General features: G+C 37.1%; 1 long non-coding RNA gene across 1 annotated transcript; it reads left to right on the top strand.

Annotated features, from left to right (window-relative positions):
- The first annotated feature begins 5,284 nt into the window (after nt 1–5,284).
- Nucleotides 5,285–7,294, top strand: LOC119365460. The gene is made up of 3 exons (XR_005175561.1): nt 5,285–5,486; nt 6,755–6,927; nt 7,050–7,294. It is a non-coding gene; the product is annotated as an uncharacterized LOC119365460 (long non-coding RNA).
- Nucleotides 7,295–7,498: the final 204 nt, after the last annotated feature.

Here is a 7,498-nt window from a genome sequence, read left to right as displayed (position 1 = left end):
ACTCTCGTCGTGGGACTTCCGATATGACCCTCGTCGCGTCAAATATGAGGTAAAACTCACAGGGCGCGAGGCAGTCAAGGAAGTTAGATAGATGAAAAAAAAGCTAGGTTAGAAGTAATAACTTGGTAATTGAGGGTTGGCATAGGATCTATGTTTTGGCTGCTTTTCTTCTCCTAGTTTTCTAATCCAAATCCCATTTCATTGTTTTTCTGACTGGAATTCAAGTATGAAAACTAGGAGAAATTGATTTGAAATGATTATCCTATTTCATGCTTTCCCAACCGAAACAAAAAAACTACTACCTCCGTCCGGGTCTATTAGGCCCCTTTGTATTTTGTGCCAGATTTTGACCATCTATATTACTGAAAAAATATGAAATATATGATACAAAAATTACACCATTGGATTTTAATTTGAAAAAACTTTTTCAAAAATATAATTTTTTCTGACATATAGTTTATATTTTATTAGTTAAATTTATAGGTCAAACTTTAACAAAAAATAAGATGGGGCTTAATAGACCCAAGCGGAGGGAGTTAAGGAAAGGATCTGTTATTTTGGAGTTTTGTCCCAAACTTCATTCAATTATCCAGGCTCCCCTTCGGCTTGAAAAAGACCGCTTTCCCCTTGTTTTCCTACCTGGCAGCCAACATAAGACCCAACAATTTGTTAATCTATACACAACATAGGTTATAGGTCGGCTTCCTATGTCGGCCCATTCTTAGAGTGCTGTAGAAACATAGTAGCAAACGAGGTTTCTTCGATGGTGTACGTTTGTAGTGTTTTATTTTCATTTTCAATCTGTTTTTCATTGTTTTGCTGAAAAATAATATGAACAATTTATTATTTCAAAAAGTTAATTTAAAAAATCACTCCATCCATCCCATAATGTAAGATGTTTTTTGTCTCTAGTTTAGTGTTAAAAACGTTTTACATTATGGGACGGAGGGAGTAGAACATAACTCCGCCATTTTCTATTTCTTTTTTGAGTTTTGAGAATATTTTTTCAAAATCCGAACACTTCTTGAATTATGAGAACATTTTTCAAAATCCGAACCAATTCTGATATTTTCAAGTATTTTTTAGTTTTGAAAAATATTTTGAATGCGAACATTTCTTGACTATTGAGAACAATTTTCAGGAAAAAATTCGGAACATTTCATTAAAAATCAAATTTTCTAAAATTTGAAAATTCTTTTAAAAGTCCAAATATTTTTTTAAACCTAACAACTTTATAAATAACATTTCGGTGACTTTTTGAACTTTTATAAAGGAATCTAAACAAAAAACCTAAAGAAGAAAAGAACCTTACCAGAACCTTCTAAATGGTTCCTAAAACCGAAAAAAAAAACATACCTGAGCAATGCATTCTTGGGCCATCCCATAATCTAGGGCTCAGTGCCTTTTTCCTCCTATTTTACCTGTAGGTATACCACTCAAAAAAATTGCTGTAGGAATTGCGTTGAGTCGGTAAATGCAATGCGTCACTTGTGTCAACTGGAGAAAGAAGAGGGGTGACGCATTTCTGAAAAAAAAATGGTTATGGCTGTTGGCCCATTTTGGTGCCGTTATTACCCTGAAGAGCTCGTAAACAGGGGCCCTATGTTAGAGCTCTTATACAGTGCCTCTGGCGCTAGTTGAGATAACTCGCACTCATGCGTGAAAGTTAATTCGTCGGCCCAGCTGCATGGTGGTTAATCTACTAACTGGTGGACCATCGACCATTCACCGTTGACCATGGAGGGTGGTCCATTGACTTTTGAAAAGAGCGAAAAAGTTCACAAAATGAAGAAAAAACTTCAAAAAAAAATAAAAAACTTCATGGAATTTGGAAAAGAAAAGGTTCACGAATTTAAGAAAAAGGTACAAGACTTGGAAAAGTTCATAATTTGAAAAAATATGGAAAGAATGAACATAAATTCAAAAGATTTTAAAAATAATAATTTGAAAAAAGTTAAAGAAATAAAAAAAGAGTTTAGTACTCAGAGTATTTTGATAAAAAGTTCACGACTTTAATAAAAGCGAAAATGGAAAAGAAACAAAAGGAAAAATGAAAAAAATGCACAAAACTTGTCATAGAAAAAACAGGTAAAACCGCGCCAAAAAACCTTCGGAACCACCTAGAAGGTTCCTAAAACCTGAGCTAAATAAAAGTGAACCGGTCGTCCAGGAACCGATGAGAAAGAAAAAGAGCTAAATGGGGTGAGCCCAAGGTGGAATGGGGGGGGGGGGGGTACCAGATTGTGAGCAGACACTGAAGGCGCTAAACAGAACTTCGGTGCCTATGTCTCGCTTATCTTGCTGTTTGCGCGAGCACACGCTGAAGGCGGTGAAGACCGTGAGACATTGAAATCATTAGTTGAGAAGTACTCGTTGCAAAGATCACTTCAACTTCCCTGGTTGCGATAAGTGGCGCACATGCAGCGCGTCACTTGTCGCAACTTAGGAGTTTTCCTTTTTCTCTAGATCCGTTTATTCAAAACGTTTTATCTCTCAAATCGTGCATCCAAATCTCGAACCGCTTTCATCGTTGGATTCTTCGCGTCGAGATCTTCAAAACTAGATCTCATGTTGATAGGTTTTGACGAACTTTTTTCACGAGAAAATTCGGACGGACAAACCAGACGGAAAATCTGAACCGGGAGCACGAATTTTTTCCCTTTTCGAAAGAGGCACACCCGTGCCTCTCGTGGAAGCAAAATCATGACTCTCGCGGAAGAAAAAAGAAAGAGAGAAAACGTGTTTTGTTTCTGTTTCTGAGGAGGCACGACCGTGACTCTCGTGAAAGCACAACCATACCTCTTGCGGAAGCAAAATCATGACTCTCGCAAAAGGAAAAAAAAAACAGAAAACATGTTTTTTTGTTTTCGAGAGGCACGGCTGTGACTCTCGTGAAAATAACCCAGAAAATGTGTTTTTTTTCGTTTCCGAGAGGCACGGCCGTGACTCTCGCGGAAGCAAAACCATAACTCCTGCGAAAAAATAGAGAACGCATTTTGTTTTTGTTCTCGAGAGACACAGCCGTGACTCTCGCGAAAATAAAAACGTGTCTCTCGCAGAAGCAAAACCGTGACTCGTGACAAAAAAAAGGAAACGCGTTTTTTCGCAAGAGTGCACCAAGTGACACTGGTCGTTGCGAGGCTCCCGAAAGAGCGGTCGTTAACTAGTTGCTCTCGTGACACATATAGCTGCCCCGCCTGAAGTGAGCGCCAGGATAGGCCGGCCCAACGCCTGGAAGGCTACTGGCCTCAGAAGTGCTCGTGGTTTTACATTTTTTTGTTTCCATTATTTCCTTTATTTGTTTACTTTTGTTAATGTTTGCAAGTATTATGAATATATATTAGAAAAACACTTTACATGAGTTTTTGGAAATATTAATCATGCATTCCAAAAAAGTTATATTTATATAGAAAAACTGTACAATGTGTGTGAAAAATAGGCCTAAATAGAAATTATAAGTTTTCCTCTTAAAAAAAGGATAAGCATGCATTTCAAAACTATTAATTTTTCATAGAAAAAAATGTTTCTGATGTATATGAAAAATGTTTAAAAAATGCAAAAAAGTAGACATTAGAAGATATAAGTTGTAGAAAATGTTAATCATGTATTTGGTCCATTTTGAATGTGTATATATAAAATGTTCCTGATGTTTACAAAAAATGTAGAATGTTTTTGAAAAAAAAAGTAAATGTCAAAATATATATTTAAAAAAATGTTAATCATGTATTTCCAAAAAAGTTTAAATTTTATATAAAAACTGTTCCCTGTGTATACAAGAAAATGTACAATATGTACGAAAAAGGTAGACATCAAAAATATAAATTTCCGAAAAAAATAATATGTACTTATAAAATGATAAACGTCTATATAAAAAATGTTCCTAATGTATACAAAAAATGTTCTCCCTTCGATTCATATTACTTGTCCCTCAAATAGATGTACCTATTAGTGATGTATTTCTAGATATATCCGTTTGAGAAGCAAGTAATATGTATCGAAAGGAGTGCAAAGAAAACCATAAAAACAACAAAAAAACACAACGAAATAGACAAAACAAAGAAAAGCCAGTAAACACTGAGAAAGAAAATAACGAACTAAAACCATAAAAATCATGAAATAAAATGACAAAGAACGATGAAAAAACAGAAAACCAAAGGTAACAGGTGGAGAGAAAAGACCAAAAGAAGAAAGAAAAAAGCCCGGAGCAAACACTATGTCGAGCGAGTGAGCGATCAACCTCAATAATGGGCTGGCCCTATATGCGCGCTGCTTTCAGGCGAGACAGATGCCATACTTTTTTTAGGGTAGACAGATGCCATACTTGATATATACGAGATATAGTGCATAATTGGTTCGATGCAGGCCCGGCACACAGCCCAAACGGGAGGTCGGCAGGCGGCAAGACACACAGCCCTCTGATGACGCATAGATTAGATCGTGCCCCGCGGCAGTTGCCCATCGCCGGCCACACCGAGAAGCCGAGCCGCAAGGGCTGATTCAATGATGTTTGCCGGCGTCAGCAGACGACAGGCCCCATGATTGTTCCGGGAGTACGTCGGCCACGCAGCCGCCGAGACATTAGACATCCCTAGTCCGCGCACCTTGCCTTCATCCTCCTTCAGTACCTGTGGTAATGCATCTCTCTTATTTCCCCTTTCTGAAAAAAGGAACCCATCTCCAAGGTGCTTCTCGAGACTGTTGCTTCTTGTATTAGCGATCTAGTTGGATGGTACATTGAAACGACAAAGGAGGATTTCTTAAGTATTGTGATTGTTAGGGTTCAGTTTTGGCACTGATTGTGTGTAACTGCTCACAACTTTGGAGATATGATTGCATAACTTTACATTCTGTAGACATTGCCAAGGATCTCTTGATTCTGAGTAACGCCCAGAATCAGACGAACTATATGTATATGATTTATCAGTCTCCCAATTAGTCCAGAAATTTTCACATTGTGTTCTGCAATGACCTCGTTTGTGGGCCACTATATAGGAGATTTACATCAATGGAATTTTTAGAGGCCCAAGTGTATTACTAATTGATTTGAACTTCTATGTATATCAGTATATGGCTACTATTTTATGGCTGTGAGCCTGTGACACCACGTCATTGGAAGTTTTAGAGGCCCATGTAAATTGCTAATTGATTTGAACTTCTATGTATATAGAGTACATATTATTTTGGTAGCCAAGAATTAGCTTATATAAATCTTCATTCTTGTACTCAAGTTCATGGTTGTGACACTATGCATTTTCAGGCATTTCAACCGGATGCAATTCCAGTATGTGCACTCATGTGGGAAAAAATTTAGTTATGCACTCTCAAGTTTCATATTTCCTAGTATACATTGCATGATTTTGCTTACCCTCTCTATATGGATCTTTTTTTATACTTTTGATTTTTTTTTCAGGATAGATTATTGGTGGATAGATCAACTCTTGCACACCTAATATATGGAGTTTTACTTGTGTCCGGCTTCACAAGAGGTGTGTGAAAATTTATCTTTCATCTCAACATCGCCGCTACATATTCCTTGCAGTGAGTAACTTAAGTTTCTCGACAAATTAATTATCATATACTACATAGTTTTTTTATCTTATACATAGTTGTTAAATGCAATTTAAGCATGCTTATTATTATTTTGATGGTGTACAAACACGTGGTTACCATTTTTAGAAAAGGGCCCTGGGTTCTAGTTTTGCCCCGAGCCCCCGAAATCTCAGGACTGGCCCTGGTTCGATGCCAAAAGTTGGCATGCCAATATTTAGCAAATGCCAAATGTTGGCTAGAGATTGGTTGGATACCAATTTTCTTGTCAATCTCACAAAAGGTTGTCAAATTTTGATAACTTTTGATTTTGCTAAATGCTTGTTTGCCAAATATTGACAATGTCGAATGTAGGCATCAAACCAATTATGATCAGCATTCGCGGTCGTAGACTCTTTCGTGGTGGTGGATCCTACTCCACGTGTAGGCTGGGGCGCGTAAAGTAATTGCTTTTTTGAAGTGAGTCAAGCAATTATGCAACCCCCTCCCTCGTAATGGTCTGCATACTCTGGGTTTTCTTCTAGAATTTTTCAGTTTGTATGGTCTTAACTGTTTTGTTTTTGTTTTTCAGTTTTCTTTCCGGGGTTTTCCTTTCGCTTTTCAATTTTTTCTATTATTTCCATTTTCTGTTTTTCCGTTTCTTGTTCATATTTTTTAAATTTAAAACATATGTGGACATTTAAAAAAATTAATATTTAAAAAATCATGATTCTTTAATATTTGAAATTGATAAATATTTTTTCAAATTCATGAAAAATAATAATTGTGAATCAGTTTAAGTTCACGAACATCTTTGTAGGTTTGTGAATTTTTTAAAATGTCAGAACATTTTTTATTCTTGAACATTTTTAAATTTTTATAACATGTTTATAATTCAAGAATATTTCCAAATTCTAGAACATATTTAAACTTCACAAACGTTTTGAAACTTGAATAGTCACTCAACAAAAGAAACAAGCAGAATGGGAAAGAAAGTGGGGCAACCAATTAACCGTCGCTACAAAAAATCGTGGAACGTGTTTTGTCATCATCCCACACCCTATGCGCCAGACAAGCGGACCTGTTAGTCGTTAGTGGTTTATTTCGGCTTTTTGTACCGATTTTCTTTGTATTTTATTTAATTAAAAGAAACATTTTTTTAGAAAATGACCTTTTTTATCATATGAACATTTAAAAATATTACAACATTACTTTGCATCTACTCCAGGGCTTCCGGCATGATGAAGCCCAACACAACCCCCTATTGACTAAGATGCAATGATCCTGTGCATCTCTGATTAATGGTGAAGTGAGCAATGAGTGTCACCCCGGATGATGGAGCATGTTGGATTGTCTTCCTCGTTGAAACGATGGCCATCCTTGCTCCATCAAGATTTTGAGGTGAGTAATCGTGAGATGACTACAGTCATATTCCTAATTTAAATTCAGGCGCCCCTCTTAGATTCGTAGCTCATTGATTCACCCCGAAGCCGAAGGTGACATACTTGTGGATTCCTTACCAGGTTCTCCCTCTCCTGGATCTCCAAGTTGGTTACTCATGAAATTATTCGCAGTTCGACCTCATGTGTGCGCCAACGCGATGTTGCTCACAACAATTGTCCCAAACTTGGCGGCTTGGCCGACTCCAAAGGTCCATAGATCTGATGTGATGTCCCCATGGTCGACACCAGTTGTCCAAGGATTTTTCGCAGACCCACAACAAGTGTAGGGATTTGTAGTCGGGGAAACCATGCAAGGTTACAGTGGATCTAGAACACATAAAAGGAGACACATGATATACCCATGTTCCGCTACCTGGTGTGGGTAAAAGCCCAAATTGCTACAGTAACATCCCGGGAGCAATCCCTTAAATATTTCTTTCTAAAATAATGTTTGTGCATCATGTGCATCTCATCAGCATGGCTCATCATCATTTCATATTAATCAGTTAATTTATATGAATATCCCGTTT

This window comes from Triticum dicoccoides, chromosome 1A (genome assembly GCF_002162155.2).
Source record: "Triticum dicoccoides isolate Atlit2015 ecotype Zavitan chromosome 1A, WEW_v2.0, whole genome shotgun sequence".
Classification (NCBI taxonomy): domain Eukaryota; kingdom Viridiplantae; phylum Streptophyta; class Magnoliopsida; order Poales; family Poaceae; genus Triticum; species Triticum dicoccoides.
The sequence above is the reverse complement of the archived record's forward strand: the minus strand, read 5'-3'. Positions and strand labels throughout refer to the sequence as shown.